A 26,559-nucleotide genomic window follows, 5' to 3' on the forward strand; every position below is an offset into this window, starting at 1 on the left:
TATTTATTAGTTATTGTTTGCCATTAATGTGCCTGTTATAGAGTAAACTTTATTACAGTATGTATGTACAGGGAAAAGACTATACATATAGGGTTTGGAATGACCCACAGTTTCAAGGGACTGGGGTCCCTTATGGAAGAGCAGGGAGTTACTGAGTCTTCACTTACATCCCTCCCAGGTAGGGTAGAGACACAACTGGCCTTGAGGTCTCCATCTGATACCATCCATTTCCTTACCACTAACGGTAGCTTTTAGGGTGTCTCGTGTTCTAAAATCCCAACTCTAAGGAACCTGACATGGGACTGGAGAGATGGCTCAGCAGTTAAGAGTACTGAGAGGTTAAGAATTCAGAGGTCTTGAGTTCAATTCCCAGCAACCACTTGGTGGCTCACAACTATCTCTAATGAAATCTAGTGCCCTCTTCTGGCCTGCAGGCATATATGCAGGCAGAATGGTATTTACTTTAAAAAATAAATAAATAAAAGAATCCTGACAAAGGGCCTCACTTGGGTTTGCTGCCTTGGAGCTGCCTTTCCAAGACCATGAGAAAATGCTTGGAGAAACCACTGTAGCAGAGAAATGTTATGTTCCCGCTCACAGCCGGGGGGCTTTCAGTTCATATTTCTGAGCGTATGGTTGAGGCAGAATATCACCATGGGGAAGATGTGGCAAGCAGAACTGTTCATCCCATGAAAGAGCCAAATAGAAAGATAAGAAATAGTCAAGTAAGGTATACTCTTCTGTAGGCATGGTGGCATATCCTTTTAACCCCAGAACCGAGGCAGAGAGATCTCTGTGAGCTCAAGACCAACTTGGAGTATATAGTACATTCGAGGTCAAGGATACAGTGAGATCCTGTCTTAAACAGTATATAAAAATAAAGTATATGGAATATATGCATATATATACACATATATCATATATACTTTATATTTGTGCATATGTATATATATATGACATGTCCCACCTTCCTTCAGCCAAACCCACCTCTGTACGGCCCACTGATGATGTTAATCTCCTCAGGATCCCAGCATATCTCAACAGCCACACAAGCCTCCAACACATGAGGCTTCTGTGAGGGGAAAACTTCATATTCAAACCACAACACTACTCAAACATTTTCAGAGTAGAGTGGCCAAATTTTGCAAATAAAATCCCAAAACATTTTGTTAAATTTGAATCTCAGGAAAAAAAGATGAATACGATCCCATATGTGTATGTTCCGATACTACATGGAATGTACTTACATTGTTCTTTGTTTTATGAAATTTAAATGTACCAGGACATCCTGTAATTTGCATGGCTACTCGATCATGTAGCCCATATAGAACCAGGGGCTAGGCGTGAGCCAGAGTCCCAGCACAGAACAAATCAGGCAGACGTCTCCCTGCTCCGCAACCTTCGCCCTTAGGGCTAACTTGAAAGTCAGATCTCAAGTCAGCAGGACATTTGTCATCAAACCTCCATTGAATCCTAGTTCGTAATTCACACCTTAAAGTGCCACTCACCCATGAGCCTCAAATAAGCCGGTAACTGTCCAGCTAGAGCTGCTGTGGAGAAACTGGAGCCTGATCCAGGCACGAACATCAAACTCGTATTGTCCGCCCATGGCTTTCAAACAGCTTGCCGATATTTCTTCTACTCTGAGCTCTCTACTGAGAAAGAGACCATTGCACCAAGGGAGAAAGTAATAACTTTGCTCTCACTGGGCCAGACATTCTATGGCTAGAATGACCCAGAAGAAGCAGGCGGGTTTGACAATCTGTCAGTTTCTGGGTAGAGTTTCTCGTCAATCACTCACTCCTTCCTGCAAAATTGTAGGAACACCTTTTCTTTAAATTGACCTCTTTGCTCATGCTGTGGTTTAAGCCTCAGATGCTGGCATTTATTTAGGGAAGTGGATACACATTGTCTGCCTGCTCCTTCAGTCAGGGTGGGTGTGCCCCTCCCCAGGCTGCTGTCTTTTCTTTCTTTCTTTCTTTCTTTCTTTCTTTCTTTCTTTCTTTCTTTCTTTCTTTCTTTCTTTCTTCTCCTCTGAGAACTCACTGCTGGGATTGTTTTACATGAAAAGACAAGAAAAGAACTGAAACTTGGTCTTACCCTATGGGAGATAAGAACACGGTAGTGTTTTATTTAAGAATGTAATAACAGTAATCTGAAAATAACGATATCTACAAGGTCCTTGGCAAAGCCACCCTGGAAAGGAAATACAATAGATGTGAAATGTTCAGTGAAACCTAACAGTACCATTCAGCGCCCAGAGACCCTGGTATCAGATTTAGATAAACAGGTCTCACCAGCTCCAGACTCAGCTGGACAGGTCTGTCTTTATTGCTTGTTCGAGCTGCACATTTCATAATGACAAGGTGTTGGCTCTCCCTCAAGACACTCAACCATGCAGAAGAGAGATGAAAAGGATTTCTTGTGAGCTTTTGGTTGTCTAAACTTAAAATGAGCTCTCCCTCAGTCTGCCCAGTAGAGAGTTCCCTTCCCCTTTGGACATCAGAGAACTGTTGGCTGGATTGATGCTCAGCACATCTTTGTGTGAGAATTATGTAGAAGCATATCCAAGATGCAGATTGCTAAGAGTAATCAGAGTCCCAGTTATTCTGATCTGCTGGGTAGAATGTAGGATCTGTATCTTTACTGACTGCATACACCAAGCATTCTTCCGTACGCTAGGGTTCTACAAACCACTGCATTTGTCTAGATACCTGACCCTTACCTTATCCTGTTCCCTGTATTGTTGTCTGACTTTCAGTGTGTGATTCTCTCTTTCTAAGCACAGTTCCAAGAGGACTAGAGGATGTGTACATGACGAGTAGCTCCAAAGTCCTGCTTAACCAATGATCCTTTCTTCTGTGCTGTGGTATACAAAGACAACCATTTGATTTCAAATTGAGAACACAGCTCAGTTTATCCCTGTCTGATGATGTAGAGTGGGGTTGGTGGCCATGCGCATTTTGCAGAAGGGGAGCTGGGAAGACTGACAGGAAGGACTGACAGGAGGGCAGGACCTCAATGATTCCATGAGAGAGCAGTGGGTGGGAGGGAGGTGCATATAGCAAAGATCTTCTCTTGCCTTGCTCATTGTTGGTCCTGAGACAAACATTGTGAGTCCATGGGCTGCACTAGACCTGGAATATGAAGTCTGAATGACGAAACCGAGAGGGAGAGGATGGAGTTTAATAACTAGACCTCAGTGTCTAGAGGTGGTAGGTAACCGTGGAAGTTTCTAACTGGAGTCTGAGTTCCAGTTTCTAGCCTGGGAAAACAGTCATGCCGATCACTGTTATAGATTTCAAAAAATTGAGAACATTCTTTTTTTGAATGAAATGATACATTATTAAAGGATGCAAATAATCAAATTGGAGAAAATGTTGATTGGGAGAGAAGAGAGTCTTGAACTGCAGGAAACACTAACATTTTTGAGAGATGCACACAAAGAGGCTGAGAAAGAGGCAGGTCAGAGAGCCAGGAAGATACAAAGGCTGTGTAGCACCATGAAAAACAAAAGGAAAAGGTAGGTACTTCAAACGCTGACCTGTTGAACGTTCTAGCAAGAGGAAACCAAACTGGATGGCTTCAATAACAGCTGAGTGATGGTGTTGTGGGTGTGGGGACTTCAGCGCTGCAGTGTTTAGAAAATAATAAGATGAGAGATGTAGGAAGGAGGGACAGAGAAAGAGGGTGGGAAAGAGGGAGAGAAAGAGGGAGAGACAAAGAGAGATGCAGATAGATAGATGATGGATGGATGGATGGATGAATGGATAGATGGGTGGATGGATGGATAGATAGATAGAACATCCTATTTTAAAAGAAGTTCAGCAATGAAGGAGAAGAGAGTCCCATAGCTTGAGTGGAAGATGGACTTGGACAATGGTTACAGAATGTTGAAAGACAGAGATCCTTGCAACCTTGATCTTACAATGAATGGAAGGAATGATCCGTGTAGTCCAGAGCTTTGTATGTAGATGGTCCTCCACAGTCACCAGAAGGACTGAGCAGTAAGGGTTTGAGGACATGACAATGGGAGTCCCACCTGGTGATAGTCTCTAAGTTAAGAAGTAAACAAAGTGCACTGATGACATGGCAAGAGGAGTTGGATTAAGAAGGGGGCGGGGCTTAAATGACTAGGTTGGGGAACCAGGGAGTTCTGGGAGGGGGAAATGAGTTTCCTTGAAATTGTACACGGCATTGGCTTTTGGTGACTTCCATCTGTCTTATACTAGTCTTCTGTCTCTTTCTCTCTTGCATCATCTCATGTTGTCTGTGCCTCTCATGTTGTTGTGTCCAAGTCCTTTTGCTGTTCTAGACTACTATGACCTCTACAATGTGACATTACATTGCACAGAGAAGAGGATAATATCTTTTTTTTCCAGAATAAGTGAGAATATGGTGGTTCTGGTATGACCAGAAGGACCCTTACTTTTCAAAATACCTAAATTATTGTTTGCTTGGTTGTTTGTTTGCTTGCTTGCTTGATTTAGAAGGCAGGGATATACTCAGGGTACTTAGAGGGCAAGGTACACTGCTGTTCATTAGTTAGAAATACAGATCTTGGAGCTACTAGAATATATAAATGGCCAAGTCCAAAGAAATTTGACCCTGCTGTGTATTCATGCATGGACTAGCTATTTAATCAGTTGCTCTGAAGTTCCTCACAACCAGCTACGGTGGGGTTCTAAACCCATCAAACTAAACACCATCTTTCATTAAAAAAGATTCTGTAAAATTCAGTTAGAATACCCATCTTTGCATATAATCTGAAACACTCATGTAGTATCTTTACTGTACTAAGAGGAGACATGAAAGTAATTTAGAGTAAGAGACTGATTCTTTTGCCCTCAGACCATAGAACATAGAAGAGGAGACCCCAAATGTCCGTCTGCATGCCCTGGAGAATATCTGCATTAAAGAATCAGCTCTGTGGATCTGGGCAGAGTGCATGATCATTCCTTAATAAGCTTTTCAATGCTGATGCAGACAGAAGCTTCAGTCCGTGGACCACACCCGAGAAGGAAGGAACCAGGGTGATGAGGAAGCACTCAGTGCTTTCCTCATATAATAGATACATTTAGATTTCAGAGGAGTAAAATACATGTAACTGGGGATGGAGAGATGGGTAAGCAGTTAAGAGCACTGACTGCTCTTCCAGAGGTCCTGAGTTCAATTCCCAGCAACCATACGGTGACTCACAAGCATCTGTAATGGGGATCCGATGCCCTCTTCTGGTGTGTCTGAGGACAGCAACAGTGTACTCATACATTAAATGAATAAATAAATCTTTAAAAAATATACATGTAACTGAATACTGATGTCACTTTCTTTGGAATTGGCATTTTGAAGTAAGACATATATATGTATATATACACAATATATTTGTATATATGTACATAAAATCATGGGGAATGTGACATTTTTTGAGACAAATTTATACATGAGTAGCCTATTAGTGGGTCAAATATATCATGGCATGACTTTTGTTGATGATGACAAACTCAGGGGTGGGGGAGTTTGAAAGGATCAAGTCCTATCTTCATCAACTTCCATTGTTGTTTCGTTACTGGATAACTCCCTGTATTCTGACAATGACTAAAAATATTGCTCTTTATAGAAAACATAATTAGTCTCTGGGCTAAGAAAATGGAGAATAGGTTTTAAACCTACATGCACATCCAGTGGAACTTTAAAGTGATGCAGCACACTAGACAGTTCTCTGTTGTGGCCACTTGTCTATGCACTGTAGAACATCTACAGTTCAATTTCTACCCAATAAGATCCATGGTGGCTGGGCAGTGGTGGCTCATGCATTTAATCCCAGCACTTGGGAGGCCGAGGCAGGTGGATCTCTGAGCTTGAGGCCAGCCTGGTCTACAGAATGAGTTCCAGGACAGCCAGGGCTACACAGAGAAACCCTGTCTTGGAAAATGAAACGAAACAAAACAAACAAATCAATGGTGATTCCCAGCCTTGGAACAATAAAAACATCTCAAGTTTCTCATTAGACACTCGCCTGTTTCCCTGACAACCACTAAGTTATAAGAGCCAAGAAGGAAGAACAAATGTAAGCAGAAACTTCCAGAATCACACTGCACCAGAACCCATTTCCCTAAGAAGGAACCAGGCTGGGCTGTGTCCTCCAAGTTGAATTTTCAAGTTTATGAAAAGACACGAAAGGCACGAATCCCACTGATGTTCTGATCACAAAGGAGATAGAGGCTAATTAGTGGTAGAGATGTGGCTTCGGATAGAAGTACACAGCTTCCCAGGCAAAATACCAGTGATGCTTCTGTTAAAACTATCAACTGAGGAGAAGGCCTTGCTATTCACTAGCATCATGGAGAAATTGGGGAACAGATGAGCCAGGACCAGGTCCTGACCCTGCCACCTCCTCGAGCTTCATCTGATGCCTGGCTTCTGTGCATCCTCTACTTATACCTGTACTTTGGCTTTTGTGGAATTTAGAATCTTTCAGGTCTTGGGGTTTCTTAAACCCAGTGCTCTCTGTTTCTCTGATGGCTTATGCTCTTATCTGGATGGGTCCAGTTGGATGACTCTTACTCAGGAAAGTCTTCCTGGATTCCCAAGAGCGAGGTGCATATGGGTCTCCTTTGATGCTCTTACATCACCCTATACAACACCAGCCACAGTGTTCTCAGTCAACTCCTTTCAGAGTCTGCTTTTGCTCCCGCATGATAACTCCCAGAAGGGCAGAGACTATGTCCATCTGGTTGCCTAGCACAAAGGCTTAACACTGAATAGATGCTCAGTGGTTATACATCATAAAATGTATTCATCAATGCATATGAGACACGGACCAAGCCTGCCGTCTACCGTCAGATTAGACACAATTGTGGTATCCAGATAAATTCCTTCCTAGGAAGGAAGTTGGAATATGTAGACGTTGGCTGGACACCAGCTGTCTGACTTGCAGCAATTTCTTCAGGTCCAATTGGGTACATCACAGTGGTGGTTGTATATTAGCTACTACTATATACAGGGAGTCAGAGATGGACAGAGAAGGGTGAGTTCAGAGGACAAGGCCCGGGTTCTAGTGCGTGTAGGTCAGCTATCTCCTGGGGAGTTGAAGAAACATTTTGATTTTTGTTTTTCTGGGAAGTAAATTCGTATTTTACTTATTTCGAGACAGGGTTTTTACCATGCCTTGACTATCCTGGAACTTATACTAGTCCAGGGTGGCTGGACTTGTGCCTCATTACCTCAAAGACCAACTAGAAGCAGAACTAAAATTTCTGGTCAAGTTTACACCTGTACAGTGCAAGGACCGCCACAAGTTTTCCTTAGCTACATGTAAGGTTGTGACTTACTCTGAATCCCAAGCTGGTTTTTTCTTACTAAAATACTATGAAACACTGAAGACAGCAGGCCATCTCCTACAACAAACAGTTAACTTCCTCAGCAAACATTTAACTTCCCAGTGCACAGAGGGCCTCTTCCTGAGCCCCTAGAGAAAGGGTCCACAAAGCCATGCAGGCTGTGGTCAATGCTACATAACAGAATTTGAGAAGAGGATTTCTGGATTGCACCATTTTCCTTGAGATGGTCAATAAGGTTAAATACTTGAGTAGAGAGCTATCTGAATAGTAAACCAAACGGCCCGTGGGAAAAAATTTGCTGGAATTTGTACGATGCTGTTTAATTTGATCTTTTTAATAATCTTGAAAGGCAGATGCTTTTACAGAAGAGGAAGAGGCATGGGAATGAAACACTGTGTGTAATATAGTGTGACAGGAGCATGGACATGTCGGGATCCCTCTGAGCTACTGTGCATCCTGCCCTCTGCTGTTTCCTCTCTCCATGTGCTCGCCCACCTTATTTTCTGCATCTTCTTTTCCCACCAGCAGCTGGATTCTTCCCTTAGATTTTCTCTTAAAACTTGGACAGAGAAGGGAGTCCTTAAGATGGCATCTTCTTAAGACACACATCTTCACAAGAACATCCCTTCTAAACCCCAGAAGCTAGTTCCCAGGCACCCATTTTTCTGTACCTCTCCACCCACCTTCCTGCTGCAGGTACCATAACCTCTTGCTTCTAACTGTTCCTGATGCTTCAAGCTCGGTTCTCTTTGCAGCAGTCAGGCTGATATTTCACAAATGCAAATTGGATCACATCACTCTGAGCTAAAAACCTCCAGTGGCTTCTCACTGACACTCAGGATAAAATTTAACTTTTCATCCTGACCTCCAGCCCAGCATGACGCAGGCCCTTCCCATCTTTCCAGCTTCATCTTGTCCCACCTTCCCCTCTGTGTATCTTGTCTCGATCACTCGGGTCTTTTTTCCAGCCCCTCCAATAGCGTATACATCTTCCCTGCTTCGTAACTGGCATAACCTTTGTTCATCATCATCCTCCAATTTAACGCCACTTGCTTCCTCTGGTCATTCTGCCTGAGCTAGAATTCCCCAAATGCTTTCTTTTAGGTCCCAGAGTTATCTTATAGGTAAATGAGGGAGCTTGAGGGCGGAGTCTGGCTGTGGTAAAGGGCTTCATTGTGGAGCTGGGAAGCTTTCAAGCCGTGGGGAGCAGGCCCGGATCAAGAGTGGGGTCAAGGGGTGTTTATACCCCAGAAATCATATCCTGAGATCAGAATTAGTAGGATCACAACCCCGTATGCCCTCGGCCTGTGTGTTCTGCCCACTGGAGGAGCTTACGTAGCCTGGTAGCCTGGTTAACTTCCGGTCTCCTTATAAGGTCATGTCCAGCAACACCGGGAATTCCTCTTTATGCTAATGAGACACCCTCAACATCCTGGCTCCAGGCCAATGATGTACACTCATCCTGAAAGCTCCTACCCACCCCCTACAAAGGTTTAAATAGCCTCTGTTCTCCTCATTAAGCAAGCTGCCTCACTGAAGCTGCCTCCAGAGAACCTGTTCTTGCCAAGTTCACCTCCGCCTGGGGTCTCCTTTCCCCTAGCCATCCTGCCTTGCTTCCTGTCCCAGGATCTTCAGCTTGTGATCACTGACTGATCACTTTGCAGGGAAGTAGAGCCTGAACAGCACTTTATGATTGACCCAAAGATCCCGTGATCCCGTGTGTGTGTGTGTGTGTGTGTGTGTGTGTGTGTGTATTTTCCTCTCTTCAATGTCATCCGAATCAAGTGATTTGCTTTGAATCAACAGAGTGATAAAGGTGATAAAGCCGGGTGGTGGTGGTGCACGCCTGTAATCCCAGCACTCTGGGAGGCAGAGGCAGTCAGATTTCTGAGTTCGAGGCCAGCCTGGTCTACAGAGTGAGTTTCAGGACAGCCAGGGCTATACAGAGAAACCCTGTCTCGAAAAAACCAAATCCAAAAAACCATAATAATAATAATAATAATTATAATAATAATAATAATGATAAAGGTGTTGGGACACTACCTCTGTACCATAGTTTCCAAAGAGTATGACTTTTTGTTGCCAGCAGGCAGCCTATTGCTTTCCTGCCTTGCCTATTTTGATGAAATTTGTTTCCATATTTGAAGAGCGATGTGGTGAGAGACTGAGGGTGGCCTCTGGCTACCATCCAGCCAGGAATTTAAGTCCTCAGCCCAACCACCCTGACGAATCTGAGGGCTGAGAACTGAGGTGGAAGCAGAGAATTTAGAAAGGACCATAGACCCTCTTGCTGACTCCCTGGTGACTCCTGAAAACTGAGGCAGAAGACCAAGAACACGAGTCTGACACAGAAGCTGTGAGACACTGAATGAGTGTGGTTGTAGGGCGCTCAGCTGGGAAATGTGTTACTCAACAGTGGATATCATACTTAGGGCTCTATTGCTGTGAACGAGACACCTTGAGTATGACAACCGGGGCTGGCTTCCAGTTTAGAGGTTTAGTCCATTATCACAATGGTGGGAAGTGCAGCATTGGGTAGGCAACCGTGGTGCTGGAGGAGCTGGACGTTCTACATCTGGATCCACAGGCAGCGGGAAGAAACTGTGACACTGGGCGTGGCCTGAGCTTCTGAGACCTCAAAGCCCAGCCACAGTGACACACTTCCTCCAACAAATCCACACCTATTCTAAGAAGACCACACACTTCCTAGACAGTTCCATGCCTTACAGGGCAGGCCTTCAAACACATGACTCTAGGAGGGCCATTCCCACTCACACCACAGGAGTGGGTAACTAGCAGTCTGAGCAGTCACTTGTAAGCATTGTGTGAATGAGTGAGTGATTATTTTGTTTCATGTCCTCAATCTCCAACACAGCGACGGGGAAGAACATGCCTCAAATACCATGATCCAACCCATTTCCACGTAGCTGTCAGCTTTCAAAGCCTCCATAGTGAACCTTGTTTTGAATGTCTTTTGGCCCTCTAAGAAGCTCGTTTTAAGCAGGTGCACCTACCTTTGACTTTACTTGTCTGAGACCACCTTTTCTTCCCTCTGGCATCTGGTGGCATCCTAAGAAGGCTAAGATCCAGTGATTTCCTATTACAATGGATTTCATAGACCAACAGGCCTCTTTTCTGATAATGCCTGAGTTCCTCGGTGGTATCACACCCTTTCCTGTTTCCTTGGTTATCATCAATGCCATCCTCATAAGCTAAGACCCCCGAAATGAATAATGCATAGTTTATGAGTATACTTCATGAATATACAGGATGCCATATGAAATAACATAAATGTTTCCTAATAGAATTAATACACTTTCCAAGCAGTTCAGCTTGAGGCAATTATTGCACTTCCTGGGAGATACAAATTACTTTGCCCTCAGCCCCATGCCAAATAACCCCCCTAAGACACACACTAATTACCCAGAAATACACTGCCTGCCATAGCTCACTGACTAATTGACAATCAGTTTAAAACTTCAGCAAAATATCTTAAAATTTAGGCTCCGGATTTAGCAGGGAAACAAATTTTGTTTATCTCCTCATTTTGGTCTGCCTCACTGGCAAAGTTGTAGTATGTAACTTGTAAGTAATGACCGAGCAGGCTTGTTAAAATGATCTGTGGGGAAGGAGCAGCATTCCATCATACCGTCTAGCGTTTCCATCTCTCATTTCTGTGATTCTATTAAGAACAATTACCAATAATATATCCGTTAATGTGATACAAAAATAGAAGGCAACTGTGTATGTAATAGTTATTGCTAATGTGGCCTGTCAAGCCCTTGCACAAGCCTCTCAGACTCTGTTCTCATACATGCTTAGATATGGCCTTTGGGTGCTTTGTGCCCTTTGTACTCAGATCCAAGCACACACACTCACACAGCACATGCTATATATCCACACACATTCCTCCTGCTCCAAAACTAATTTGTGGGTAAAAGCGACCCCCAACAGTTCTTTACTATACATCATTTATTTACAAGTAATTACTGGAGACCTAACTTCTATAGGAGGCTACATGAACAGCAGTCTACCTAAATCTTATTTCTAATTTCCTATAATACTCTAGGAGCTTACATATAACTGTAAACCTTTCATTCTGATTTTCTGGAATAGTCCAATCTTATAGAGAAATACATTCAAATTTCAAAGGCCTGGGATATGACGCATTCATATGTCGGTTTTAGATGCTTCAGAACAGATACAAGGTGGGATGGAGAGTTGTAAGAGGACATTCTTGGCCGGGCTTCTGGACTGGCATGTCTCTTAAAATTGTGTCTGACTGAGGTCAAGCTGGAGAAGTGGCTTAAACAATAAGGGAATTATTGTCCACACAAAATAAGACTTCCAAAGGCAGGAAGAAAGGAGCTTGGTGCTGTGAATCTGATAGATCCAACACCCAGCTCCTTTCCCTTTTCTCTGTGTCTTCCATCCTTTGCATGCTGGCTGGGTACCTCCTGCTCTTGACTTGATGACTGCAGGGTATCTGTCAGTGGAACTGGTATGCCCCCTTTACATCTGACAGGTCCATCAGGGGGAGAACAGCTTTGATCTATGCCCTCAGTCAGCTTTGGCTCAGGATTCAACAGTCAAAACTATCGCTTCTGCTACAGCTGCCTACCAGAAAGTCCTCAAAAGAGGACTTAGCACAGTTAAATAAGAAACATTTTGTTAGAAAGGGTCAAGAGGTTCTAGAGTTGGAAATGTGGTGGGTAGGGAGTTCTTATAGGAGAGGGGCTGTCTAAGCTGGAATTTGAGTTCCTGCGTGGAAATACCGTGGGAGTCACTTTGGGGAGAAATCAATAGCAGGTCTCTAGGGGGACATAAAAACAATTCTAGGAGACGTTTGCTCTGAGAGGAGGAGGGACACCTCAGGAAGTATGTCATGCACCCTCCTCCTGCTCTTGTTCGGTGTACTTTGTTCAGATTTCAAAGTGTCCCCCAACCCGAGGAGGACCTTGAGCCTCAGATCCTCCTGCACTTCTGGAGTTCTGAATGCCAGGTGTGTGCCGCCACAGTCATCTGTGTGGTGCTGGGGATCAAAGCCAAGGCGTGGTACCTGTCTGGGAAGCACACTACTCACTAGGCTATACACCCCATTGGAAAGGTGACAAGATGTTAAAGGTGTTCTCCTCCTGCTTGCCAACTGTTTGCTAGGGAGGGATTTTGAATGTTGCCAAATATTAGAATAACATAAGAGAGGTTAAAACATGCTGAATCACACCCCAGATCAATAAAACTGGATTCTGGGATAAGTAACTGGATTTCTAGGGAAGAAAAAGTGCTCATATGTGCACAGTCTGCTAATAGAAGGGATGGGTAGCATCCTGTTTGCATACTGATGAGACACAGGGTAATGTTCTGTCACCAAAGCATCTCAACTAGATGACGCCCATTTAATGCTCTGCTTAGGGTCTTCAGGACATTTGAGTCTACAGTTAACCCAGAGGCTGTAGCTCAGTCATGATCTGACAAGATCTGTCTACAGATACACGCTTGGCTGCTTTCCGAGTTCCATTCCCATCTACAAGAATAGCATGGATGTTCGTTAGTGTTTTCCATCAGTGTCGATGAATACCACAGAAGAAGCAATGAGACTGGATCTCCAGTTGCTTTTTGGGGATGGACAGCTTTTTTTGCCAATTGGGTAACAGAAAAGTTGTTGGCCACAGAAGATCCTTCCCCCATTGTCTGTGATATTCACAATGTAATCATGAGCATGACACATTTTAATTTGTACTATTAACATTTTTGTAAGTTTAGACCAGAGGCCGACAAAGTTAATAAAGTACTATATTATAAATCTGTATGCATCTTTATGTTTGTTGTTGACAGATGTCTCAGTTTCCTAACTGGCCATCTTCCCTCCCCTCCCCTCCCCTCCCCTCCCCTCCTCTCTCCTCCCCTCTCCTCCCCTCTCCTCCCGTTTCCTCTCCTCCCCTTCCCTCCCCTCCCCTCTCCTCCCCTCCTCTTCCCTTCCTTCCCCTATCCTCTCCTCCCCTCACCTCCCCTCTCTTCTCCTCCTCTCCCCTCTCCTTCCCCTCCCCTCTCTTCCCTTCCCTTCCCTCCCCTCCCATTCCTTTCCCTCCCCCCTCCCATTCCCTTCCCTCCCCTTCCTTCCCTCCTCTCTCCTCCCTTCCTCTCCCCTTCCTTCCCCTCTCCTCTCCTCTCCTCCCCTCCCCCTCCCCTCTCCTCCCTTCCACTCCCCTTTCCCTCCCCTCCCTTCCCTTTCCTCTCCTGGCCTTGCCTCTCACCTTTTCTCACCTTCTCTTCCCTTCCTTCCCTTTCCTCCCCTCCTCTCCTCTCCCCTCCCCTCCCTTCCCCTTCCCTCCCCTGCCTTCCTTTCCCTTCTCATCTACTTCCTCCTCTCTTCCCTTTCACCTTTCTTCTTTTTCCTTTTCCTTCCTCTTCTCTCGCTTTGTCTCTTTAACAAATGTAAACACATGTGGATCAACACAAAGCTGATGTTTGCCTAGATTTGGTGCATGTGCTGACCTCTGATGTGGACACACAACACACACTAAATCAAGCTCTGTGCTGGCTACTTTGTGTGGTGTACATGTTCTATCAGCTCTCACTGTAGTAATGCTGAACATGGAGCCAGAAAGACCACCACATCATACCATAGTGTCCCCATAGTTTCGGGCAGCAAAGACCCATTCGGTTACTCTGAGGGGGTGTTTTTAAATGCTTGTTTACTATATTTTTACTAAGCAATTTAAGTTTAGCACATATAATCCGTATAAATAAAGGCTGTGTTTAACCATTGATTCTGAACAGTTCTGAAAATATAGCCACCATCTTTTGTGATCTAAGAATGGACTCTAGTGTGCCCCTGTACCTTAATTTTTTCCCCAAGCTTCCTAGGGGATTCCTGTGTACAATCCCAGTTATCAGTGAATCTGGCCCCGGGTTTCCAAACCTTTGTGTTTCATTATCAAAAGTCTCTGGTGAAGCCATGGATGCTTCTCTCTCATTATTCCTGTCATCAGCTCCTGAACTCGTGTTGCCGGGAAATGCATCCTTCGTCCTGCTGATCTTGTTGCTTTTATGCCTGAACAATTTGCCAGCTTCAACCTGATATTATTTTTAACTCTTGGGTAGCATGCCCCAGTTCTGCCCTCTCTGGGAACTAGTGCCTAGCATATAGTTGGTACCATTTAGACATGAGGAGACTGAGTCTTCCAGAGCTACCCAGGTTCCAGGGGTCAGAGGGATAGTGAGGTCATAAAGGCTTTGTGGAAATCATTTTCCTGTTCGGGCTCAGGTTAGTCTCCAATCTTCTCCCTGCCCCCACCCTCTCCCCTCCCCCCTACCCCCAACTTCTTAAGAGTGTGGTCTATGAGGGCCTGGAGATCAGCAGGAGGAAAACCACCAGAGAGTCTTTCTGCTTTGGACAACATCTCTTGCAGGGGCCAGGTGGTCTTCTTGAGGCTCTCTGGGAAGCCCTGACTCCTGGGCACCAATGACCACACCCCTCTCCTTTGTCCCTGCAACTGGCTTCCTGCTGGTGCTAATCTCTGGATTGATTTTCCCTCCCCTTTGCCCTTTCACCTCCCTCTGCAGCAACTCCCCATGCATTAAACTCCCTCTCTTTGGCTCTTTTGTTAGCGGGGACCCTGTCAATGAAGCCTGACATGCTGTGGTGAGAGGCCTGGCCTCGTGTTCTCTGTGGGATATTCCACTCTAAGCACCATGGGAGGAGCACGCCAGGAGCAAATGGAGCTCCGCTCCTAGAAGATTCACTGAGTAGAGATAGTGGTAGTCTGGGGCACGCTAGGGGATGTGGAGAGAGCCTTGAGTAATAGCTTTCATTAGCTCCTCCAAGGGACAAGCTATAGGAAGCCCAGTTAAGAGTCCCATGAGTCAATGTTCCATGGGGGTCCTAGCAGGAAATGAAACTCACCTGAGATGATGAACTCGGAGTGAGGCTTTAAAGGGGCCACCTTCAGAAGTCTGGGCAGAGTGAGGTGAACAGACAGGGCGTGGCAGACTCTCCTGGTTAGCAGCTATGTGGAGCCATGAGAGCCTATGACTGTAGGTCACAGGGGACGCTGGGTGACTGGGGCTTGTGACTCACAATCACTCAGTGTAAGCAGAGTTCTGGGAGGAGTCAGCCACCCCATAGATGGGGGACTCAAGAGAGGAACACAGGAGGAGGAGGGCCTGGTTGACCACATCTGCCTTGCCCTGGCAGCTGATAATCCGGAGAGTCTGAGTGATGTGGTGGGCAGGGCAGACAGCGGCGGAGAATGTGGGTAAACAGATGAGCAGAGTCAGAGCATCATGGATGGAGAGAGGAAGCAGCACACAGAACACACTGCCGAAACTGCCCAAGAGGGAATTGGCCTGTCGCGTTTGGTAACTCCAGGCACTGTTACCGTTACTCACCATCTGACCTGAGTCTCCTTTTGATCAAACCTTTCCCCCACGAACTCCACTCTGCCTACTAAAGCGGGACCAAGAGAAACAAAAGAGTACTCGGCTCTTAAGTTCACGTTTCCTTTGTGACTTAAAAACTCTCTGACCACGGAAGTCACAAAATGTACCTGGGCTTCATCCATAAAGCTCAGGGGTTGGATCTGATGTTCCCTGTGGTGCCTTCTGGCCTACACAGTTTATGATGCTTAAAGAGGGTCTTTGGCTCTTTCCCTATTAAAGGCATTCAGTGTTCTGACTCCTGAGGAGGAGAACACCCTTTCCTTTTACATTGTCATTGCTGTGGCCTAGAGGCTTCGGGAGAGCAAGGACTACTGTGCCCCAGTCCCTGCAAGGAGCAGCCCATGCGTTATTAGCATTTTAGACTTTGGCCATTGTTGTTGATTGTCGAGATTTGTACAGAGATGCTTCAATATGTGCCCATGTACCCAGGCTGCAGAGGTGTTATGTTTGCATATCTACTTGCATTACATTCTGTGTCCTAGAGAAGCATCACATAAAGGAACAGGCCTGGCAACTCTGTTTACGTGGTTGATAGGAGAGATTAGGGATTGCTGCAGAACTGAGCTGGCCTTTGTATGCATTTGGTGTTCCCCCCCCCCTTTAATTTTATTAGCCGATGCAAATGATCTGTTCCACAAATGTAAAAACAAGAGGACAAGAAAATGATCCCCGTGTCAACATCGGGATGTCTGACTTAGAATCCCATTCAAACAGCTCCCCCAAAATGATCAGACACTGAATACATTATTTTTTCTGACTTTGACAAAACCACTCCGCACAAAGAAGCAGCCCCATGAGGTTACAGATAAACCAGCCACGTTAAAACTTAGCATTTTCATGTCAGTCACAGATTTTCTTAAGGGCCAAGTTACTGTTTAAGGACTAATGTGTTTGGAGAGGAAAAAAAAAAACCCACACTGTGTTATTAGGCAGAATCCTTTTTACATACAGGGTCTGGATCAGTTGGCCCTCGCTTTATTGTCCTACTTCAAACACGGGGCCGTGGGCATCATCTCAAGGAAGGGCTGATTGAACTGTCGCCCTGACACTTGTCAGCTGTGGATAATACGGGTTTCAGTCTGTCATGCTTTCACATAAATGAACCATGACAGAGATAGACTGTTGAATAGAAAAGGCAGTTTTACTGAGGATAACCTTTCTTGAATAAATGCAACAAATAATAAAGCGTGGAAGGGAGGGGGGAGGTACCTCAGAAGAGCGGGGACATTCAGAACCAAATGGTTATTATCCTTTTGGGCCATCAAAATTGCTCATTTATCAAAAATGTGTTATTGAGAGGAAATGTAGAAGTACTATGGTTATCATAAAAATGATGGCAAGCAAGTCCATGTGGTGTTCAGTATAATATTATAGAACAAAACCCAGATACATCTCACCAGCGTTAAAAACAGAGGCACTGTGTGAACACAAACGCAGTCCATAATTGTTCTTTGAAAATGGTGGCACACATCTTAATTAACAGAGCAAAAAGGAGACTCTGAAACTCTTTTTTTTTCCCATTTTTGATTTCTTCTTTTTTTTTTGCTGAAAAAGAAAGAAAGAGAGAACTCCCAACAGAAACTGTGGAAAGTCCACATTTCAATCAGGACAGTCAAAGGAATGATTTGAATTTACAGGCCTGTAATTGGAACAAATTGGAAACAAAAGAAGAGCTCATTCACGTCACGTGATGTGGCCACAGGGCTTCTGTGTACAGTATGTTATGAAAAAAAAATCTTGTTTCTGGAAAGCAGAGAACTCCACTGCAGGCTCTGAGCAATTTGCATAAATGTCTCTGCCATGATTTTTTTTTATTTATGGGACCTAAGTTTCTAATTAAATACTAATTAATACTATCACCAGAATTGTCTCCCATCCCCAGCTCTTCATAGCTTTGTCACTTTGATTAATGCACAGTCATTTATTAACTTATTTAACAAGCCGGGGTGCCTCATGACAAACTAGATTAAATTATCCTCATAACAGTCTCATTACTGAAAAAAGAGAGAGTTTTAAACTTAATAAAAATTATCCTCAATAATGTTAAAGCCTTTTCACTGTACCCTTAAAAGATAGAAATAGGTTTCTTGTTTGATTTATAATATATGGAGTTGTATAAAGCACCCATTAATAAAATTTATAAGTTCATTTAAGCTTGCATATTACGGTAGTGCTGTAGCCGTGGGTGCTTATTATTTAACTTTTGCTGTAGTTATGAAGATAATTAATGTCCTGGCCAGACAGGGACTAAAATACCCACTAGAATGAAATAATTAGAGACATAAATAATGTTTAGATTCTTGTGGGCTGCTTTCTAAATTAATTGTTTTGTTTTCTATCCAAACTTGATAAAGGAAAAAACGAGAGAGTTTACCAAGACACTGGGCAATGCTGGTCGGAGGGTTGTCTCTGGGCTGTGTCTGGGCTGGAGTTGGGAGATGTCTGGGGCAGCTGGTCATCGTGGCTGAACTTTCAACCCTCCTCACTCCCTGGCTCCCTCAAGTGGCCAGTTCTGGTGCCAGGTCCACCCCCCGCAAGGCCTGTTTGGTAGTGGAGTAGTTGGACAGTTAAATAAGGTGGCTCAGAAATGAGAACTGAAGAAATGTCTTCTCTCAGTGCTGAGGTAAAATTTGAGGTCTTAGATTCAAAGGAGAAAGAGCCTCCTCGTGTGCTTGTGCTGACAAACCACAACTCGGGGAGGAGGCTGGAGCTTACGGGTCCTACTGCAAAGTAAAGATAGATAAATATTGAATCACCGAGGGCCCCGGGGAGCTGACACTGGCCTGGCTATTGGTTAAAGGTCATACATACTCCGTTCAAGGGCGCATTCTGTCCTTAGCTTTGAATTCCTGCTAAAAAAGTACTTTTCAAGCTCCTGGCCTTGTATTTAAGCTGTGGGATAAGGTCCCATTCTTTACTCTCCCTGTCCCTTACTATTCCTTGATGGAAAAGAGTTCCTGAGTACGTTCTATTTAAGGTTGCGCTGTTCTGAGTCTTTGGGTAGGGCTGTTGGAAAGAAGCATTTGCTCTTTGGTCACAACAGGAAGGGGTGATGCCTTGTTATTCTCAAACCCTCTGATATACACAGTGCTGTCTCTGTCCCTCTAGACTCCTGAGAAATTCACAAGCCGGCATAGTTAGTACAGCTGCTGAGAAATCATGTGCTGATTTCAGTTCACAAGCAGGGAATGGAAACCTGTCCCTTTCCCCTTCTGCGCCTACAGTCCTCTCTGCTCTGTGCACCTCTCCATCTCTCCTATTCCTTCTTTATTGCACTCTTCTTTTTCTTCCTACATCTTTCCCCTTAATTCAGAGCAGAGCAGAGAGAGAGAGAGAGAGAGAGAGAGAGAGAGAGAGAGAGAGAGAGAGATCTGTTATTCTGTTCTGTTACTACCTCACAGGTCAAAGCGGCACAGGCTATTTCAGCAAAATTCCGTGCATGGAAGAACGGATTTACATGAGGTTGAAATGTTTCAGATGATAGCTCCTCCAATTCACACCCCACCCCTGAGCAGTGAGCAGATGGCAAAAAATGTCTTTGCTCTTAATTTCTCTTGTAATTGTAGCATTAAGACCTCCATTTTTTTTTCAAATCTTTTACTAGAGATCTATTAGTAAGTAGTGGCTTTGGCCAAAGACAGATCAATTGTAGATGAAGTATTGGCTATATGTTTCTCCAGATCTCTTGTAGACAACTTTATTTGAATTCTGTGTATTATATTCCCAGATTTGCTCAATATTCCTTATGAATGTGAAGACCAAATTCTTTTCAGCAAGGCATCTCTAGGAGGAACAAGAAAATTTCAGACTGAAGTATACACTGTGAGAGATGAACTCTTGGCCAGCCCGAGACGTGAGATCTCTGGTGCTTCTATTCCTATCTAGATTCTTCCTGTGAACATCCATTGGCTTTCGAATGCTGGGGGATTGAGCGAATCTGGCCACATGGACTGGAATCATAGGTTAAGGATGCAAAGACAAGATTTGTTGGAAGAAGAGACAAGATTCTACCTTTCAGTGGTTCTCAACCTGTAATGGCAAAGCAAAGTCCAAAGGCAGATTCTCTGCCTCCAGTTTCACAGTTACCGACCACTTCAGCCTCGCTGGGGTGAGACTCAGGAGTGTGCATTTATGACAGACTTCCGGGCACACAGAAGCAAAGCAAACATCTATGAACCAGTTGTCAGGTACTGCTGGGTACAGAAGGGGAGAAAGAGAACATGGAAGAACTGATAGAAAGTGAGGGAGTTTTGTTTGAATCATCTTTACCCCCATGACAATACTGAGGTCTTCTGTAGACTATTCTTACCTAGGGCTGCACCATCAGGTGTGTGTGAGTGTGTGTGTGTGTGTGTGTGTGTGTGTTTACACAACAGATACCCTCTAGAGCCACAGAGAGAAGTTTGGCCACCATGCACATCTCCTAGGCTCTCAAGCACTAACCTTTCCTAAGCACTTTCTTCGGAGGATGGACTTAAAATCTGGCCTACACTTTGTCTACCTGGGGTGTGATATTAAAATTTGCCTCTTCATTCTGATAGGGATAAAAAACTCTCTGAAGCTAAGTCTAAAGGAGATGGGGTACAGGTGTGTTCTGAAACTTGGGCTGCTGTAAACATTTGTGTAAGAATAATATTGGCCAGGCAGTGGTGGCCCACGCCTTTAATCCCAGCACTCTGGGAGGTAGAGACAGGAAAATTTCTGAATTCAAGGTCAGCCTGGTCTACAGAGTGAGTTCTAGGACAGCCAGGGCTATACAGAGAAACCCTGTCTCGAAAAAACCAAATCCAAAAAACCAAAAAAAGAAAAAAAAAAGAATATTATCTAGAGGGGTTCAATTTCCCACCGCCTAGAACAATCAGGGTGTGAAAATGGCCATAACTAAATTAGCAGAGGCACCCAAGGCCTAATTTGACTTGGAGTTCACCTGATGCCCCTGCCCCTCCCCCTCCCCTGCCCCTCCCCCTCTCGGTCCCTCTCCCTGCCCTGACAGTGCGGTTTAGTGAGGTTTTGCATTTGAGTGACAAGGGCTTCCTGGCTTATTAGAATTTCTCTTGCGGACATGCAAGCCCTGGGACACAGTCGCCACAAGTGCACACAGTTTAGTGCAGTGGCCATTTCATCCTCACAAATGTCAGGCACGGTGGCGGGTGCTGGCGGAAGGTGGAGATGGAGGAAGGCTTTTTGTACTTTGGTTTGACTGTGGCTCTTTGAGGTCTAACAGTTCCTTTTCCCTGAGCTACAAGAGTTAAGTCGTGAGGTCAATCTGAGACAGTGCTGGGCATCTTTCGGCCACTTGGCAGAGTACAGAATTCTTGTGTCCAGATGGTTCCTTGACTGCAGCTGTGGACGCAGGCGGAAGGGAGCTACAGGGCCTGGAGTCCATGCCTATACCATGTGGGTTTTGTAAAATTATCCAATGAGAACGACAGAGAACATGGAGAAACTTGCTTTTGTTTTTTTAAGGTCTTTAAGGTCTTGCTTTTGCTACATTTCCATTTTGGTAGATATTGAGGTTTTTTCTTTTACAGTCTATTGCAATGCTAAGCGTGGGTCCCCAGCCCCTGTGACCTGGCCCACAAGTTATTTCTGATTGGTGCATAAAGATGCCAACAGTGAATAGCTGGGCAGAAGAGCCAGAGGCAGAGTTTAGGGTTCCCATGCTTGGGGTTGGAGGAGAAACCCAGAAGAGGAGGAGGAGGAAGAGGAGGAGGAAGGGGAGGAGGGGGAGGAGGGAGAGGAGGAGGAGTGCAGGAAGAAGAGGAAGAGAAGGAAGCTGCATTGGTTAGGAGAGCCATAAGGATGAGGTCCTGTGTTAAGCAGTCGAGCCTAGGTAGACAGAGGAAGGAAGCAAACCACAAGGGAGTTGAGAAAATGGGGAAAATGAAAGTAGAAAAAGTGGGGAGAGAGAACCTCTGGGACACTGAATAGGTTTGGTGGAATTGGTGAGGGTCACAGGAGAGATGGTTGTGATTAAAGACTGGGTTGGTTTGAATATGTTTGCCCAGGGAGTGGCACTATTAGAAGGTGTGGCCTTGTTGGAGGAAGTGTGTCACTATGGGGATGGGCTTTGAGGCCCTTCTCCTATCCATGTGGAAGCCACTCTTGTCCTGTTTGGCTTCAGAACAAGATGTAGAACCCTAGGCTCCTCCTGCACCAGGCCTGCCTGGAAGCCGCCATGCTTCCTGGCTTGATGACAATGGACTGAACCTCTGAACCTGTAAGCCAGCACCAATGAAATGTCCTTTATGAGAGCTGCCTTGGTCATGGTGTCTCTTCCCAGCAATGGAAACCTTAACTAAGACAGAGGGCAAAGGAGAAAAACCAGAGATTGTCTCATGTGGGGGGATCCTAGGTGATTTCCTAGGTTGGCATGGATCAGGAGAGCAGGTTAAGAGAAGAAGAGGGCAAAGGTATTGAGTGCACTGTCTGTATAGATATTGAAGTCTCTGATGTGATGGCAAGATCTGAGACATAGAAGAGAGTGGTCCATTCACACATGGGCAGAGATGTGGCAAGAAGATGATATAGGAGATACAGGAGAGGGAAGTGGAAGAGAAATGGTTTCTTAGAGGACAGGGAGGATGTAGATCATTTCTTTAAAGGCCGTGAGAAGGTGAGGTACACTCTTTGTGGGGAATAGGGATGGGGCAGGTTGTACCCTGGTTAGAATGATGCTCCCGTGGAAGCAGGAATAGAACAGGACTTGCTCTCCCACCAAGGTAGAGGGAGTTGCTTGCCATAGAATGAGGTTGGCGAAGGAGCTGGGGACGTCCTTGGAGTGAGGGCTCCATGGACTAGACATCAGAGAAGAAAGAAGATGAAGGCAGACTTGGTTATGGGAGCAGCAAAGGATGCTCATTCCTGAGCTGTCGTCTACCACTGCGCATGTTCCACTGTTAAATGCTCTACTTAGGAGGCCTTTGTGAATAAAGCAACTTCGTAAAAATGAATGTGTGCACAGGCTGTCACTCAAAAATACCAGATTAACTCTTTTGACACGGACAGTGGCAACCATAAATCGTCATCCATCGACTAGCCATTGGAAGACACACAACATTTTCTTTAGTTTCTTTTCCCAAGCGATTTCTTTTTTTTTTCTTTTTTCTTTTTTCCTGGTAACTGTTCAGAAACAAAGGTAAGGAACTATTTTGGGAAATAGAACATGCCATCTCCCATGCCACCCCCACCTACCCCGCCCATGTTAGGTTCCCTCTTCTCCTGAAGAACTGCATAACAACCTGTATTCTGTCTATCACAGCAGGGGCAGCAGGGGCTGTGTGGGTGGAGGGGTGGCCGTGACCTACCTTAGCAGAAGTCTTGCCTTTCCTACCTGGTCACAGGTATGGTGCGTTACTATATTCACAATTGCAATGTGCTCAGTTATCAGGTAACTCTGATGTCAAGGTGTCCTAACTCTCCTTGATGAAGCTACCGCAAGCACTTTGAATGTGTCACTAAAAGACTGATTAATTATTGTTGTTGCTAGTTGGACTAAGTGAGTCCAAAGCTGGAGAGCCCTGGCCAAGCCCAGCCACTTCCCAAAAAGATGCACTTTTGACGAGCAGCTGGATCCACACTGGGCGCTTCTGAGACTGCTTCTCTTCCTTCTTTCAGCCTCCCTCCCACCCCTGCCTCCTCCTGCATGTCGGTACCACCTGAAATTGTCACAGTTCTTCCAGTTTCTGTTCACCACTGACAGCTTTCCGAGAATATTTTTCACGCTAAGATTCATTTCTATTTTCTTTCAAGGCTAGCACCATCTCTGGCTATAAGGACATGCTTTTGTTGTTGTTGGAAAGGGATGCTGAACACCTTCAAAATTTAGGGTCAACCCTCTTCTCCAAACACCTGCAAAAAAAAGCATTTAAAAAGGAGCCAGTTTCAGGCTATGGTTTTTCTTTGTTGGAGCAAACGCATTCAGAAAGCGCTCTGCAGGTGTTTTGATGAAAATGCAGAAGCATCTCGAGAGACACCATGCTTCTTTGAAATGTGAGACTGGAACGTCATTGCTATGCCAGGACAGGTCTGTTGTATGGAGCTGTTTATTGCTTTAATTTGCATTATCTCATTCACTTCTCAGAACTTGGTCAATTAGCAACAGCTTGGTTTTCAGATGAGAGACTGCAGCAAACCAGAGGACAGTCACGGAAATTTGCACATTAGTTTTGTTTTTTTTTTTAAACTACAGCCAGGACTAAAGCCAAGAGCCTGCCTCTAGGTCCAGTTTTCTCTCCCAGATTATCCTGCCATTCAAAACCGAGGAGAGATTAGACAGGGAGATTGTTCCTGACTTGATATGTGACAAGTTAAAGCTGGAAGGAACCCAGTGCTACATCTAATCCAAAACCCTTCTCCTTAGACATGAAGTAGATGCATCCAGTGGGAAATGCAAGGCACAAGCCTGAACACCTTGAACTATTTTATTATCCCAGCAAAGAAAAGCACCATTTGGTAAATGTACAAAAGCATGAAAAAGATTTGTGTGTTGTCTTTGAGTAGATATCGTGGTAATCTCATCTCTGTATTGTTCCCAATTTAATATACATGCCATTAAGCAAGCTCATGAAAAATCCAAAACGAAGAAGGTGCCACAGAAAACTAAAGATCATCTCATAGCAAAGGCAAGTGTTGTTTTGGGAAACTCATTGGCAGTTTTACCTCTAGGCATACCCAGAGGGTCATGACATCCAGCGTACTTTGCGGTGTGAACTGTACTAGAAAGGGTTGGGAAGCCACTAGTGCAGTGGAAAAAGGGTTGCCATTCAAACGCAAATTCTTAACTTTCAGTCTCTGTTCTAGCTTAGCCAAGGTCATAACCCTTGCTCTCCCGCTCACCCCCACATGGCCTTCCATTTCTTTGTCTTTAAAATGAGTAGGCTAGAGTAGATGATCTTTCAGATTCCTTCCTCTAAGAATCTAGCAGGATGGTGAGTCTCTTATGGCATAATTAAACACTAAAGCCTTCCAAGTGGGAAAGGCTGGGGGAAGACAGAGGAGAAGAGTGATAGGCACTAACCAGGTACAGTCACCTGACTTTCCCTGAAGCAGCTGCTGCCCCTTGTGCTCTTGCCTGCTGCTTGTCGTCATAACGGTGGCACCCCAAGATGCAGCTGCCACAAGGGTGTGAGTGATGACATGTTTGAATCCAAGTTGGAGCCTGTGGGCGGCAGCAGAGGTGAGTTCTGCCAAGCACATGCACCTGGTACCACACTTGGTTGGCATTGCTAGGTGCTCAGAGGCAGGTCTTAATGACAAACACGACCGTTTGCAAAAGGAAAGCAACTTTGATTGCACAAGTTCAACAACTTGAAAGCTCTGTGCCCTCTGTGGTTTAAGTAGCATGGGAATAATGGAAACCTTTCTTGGGGAAAAATTAAAACAAAACGAGAGAAAAGAAAACACCACAAACAAACAAAGAAGGGAATCCACTTCAGAAAATAATGTGATGTGAAATTCTTAGCTTAAGCTCTCCTTTGGTGTAGATTGTTAGCTCTTAGCTTCTGCAAAGTATGAGGACCTGTTATCACGTTTCAGTCATTTGATGGATAAGATGCAAAGTTAATTTTATGGTGGAGAAACACCCAAGAGGCTGCTTGTTTTCTGTTAATACAGAAGACGTCTTTGACATGAGTATATAGGAAAGTGTGTGTGTGTATGTGTGTATGTGTGTGTGTATGTGTGTATGTGTGTGTGTGTGTGTATGCAGTACGAACTACAAGATTGAACCCCTTTATTCAAGCAGGTGTTATTGTGAAACAGGAGAGCTGATAAATGCATTAAGCACATAAATTATTTATTGATTCCGGGACAGCATACAACATGACAAGAAATGAAATATATTTGTGCGGTATGCTTGCACATGGAGAAATTGAGGGAGTATTTTTTTATTTTCCTAGGTGGAAACATATAATGCCAGAAAACAGTCTGTCTTTGAAGAACAGTAGTACAAAGATGATCCGACAACTGAAGGTTATAGTTTTGCAAAATTGTTTATTATTCATCGCGTTTGGAAACAGGGCATCGAGAAGATAATCATCTTCTTCAGCCCCTATCTCTTTAGCATGCTTCAATGTAACTTCACCCGCTAGGTAAGACTTAATAAGATGTGTCTGTTGGCCTGCAGAAAAACCAGCTTGATAAGAGCCTTGCATGTCATAAAGTAGATCAGAAGGGGACTTTATTGTTGAGCGCTGCAGTTTTGTTTTTTTTTTTTAAATAAATGAATAATCAGAGTCTCACTCTTGTATTGCGGAGGGCATTAACAGCCCAAGAAGCATGAAACATGTCTGAGGTCCAGGTGCATTATGGGAATAGCCATGGAAAGGTCCCCATTAAGTCTACAGCCTGTCTTTAGGTGGACTGAAAATGAGACTCTCAGGAAGCAGTGCTGGACAGAGTTGTCAAGTTCTCGTCTTCTGAATGAGCGGTCAATTTTAAGTGGTGAATACCTTTCCAGTCATGGCCCACCATGACTACACTAAACCAGTGAACCTAATGTGGGAAGTTGAAGTAGCAAATTCTTGTTACTTCATTCGCTTTCAAAAACAAAACAAAATTCAACACAAAAATATAAAATAAACTTCCAATGAAGTCTCAACAACAGGAAAAACTAAACTCCCAGCCTGTACTAACCTAGTGGCTGCTATTTTTGGCTGTGGGCAGAGTTGGCCACCGGTTCTTGGGCCATTGGTCACCATGCATAGCGGTCTGACTGGAATTTTTTTGTGAGCCGGGAAAGGGTTGGTTATATTTGGCTTCTGGAAGGGAAGTCGGC

General features: G+C 44.5%; 1 long non-coding RNA gene across 1 annotated transcript in view; it reads right to left on the reverse strand.

The window, feature by feature from the left end:
• LOC127666800 (uncharacterized) overlaps window positions 1-15,383 on the reverse strand; it is a 71,901-nt gene extending 56,518 nt beyond the window's left edge. Inside the window, exon 1 of the long non-coding RNA XR_007973718.1 lies at window positions 15,247-15,383. This is a non-coding gene — a long non-coding RNA (uncharacterized LOC127666800). The remainder of the gene's footprint in view (window positions 1-15,246) is intronic.
• Between the last annotated feature and the right edge of the window lie 11,176 nt (window positions 15,384-26,559).

This window comes from Apodemus sylvaticus, chromosome 16 (genome assembly GCF_947179515.1).
Source record: "Apodemus sylvaticus chromosome 16, mApoSyl1.1, whole genome shotgun sequence".
In the NCBI taxonomy this organism is placed as follows: domain Eukaryota; kingdom Metazoa; phylum Chordata; class Mammalia; order Rodentia; family Muridae; genus Apodemus; species Apodemus sylvaticus.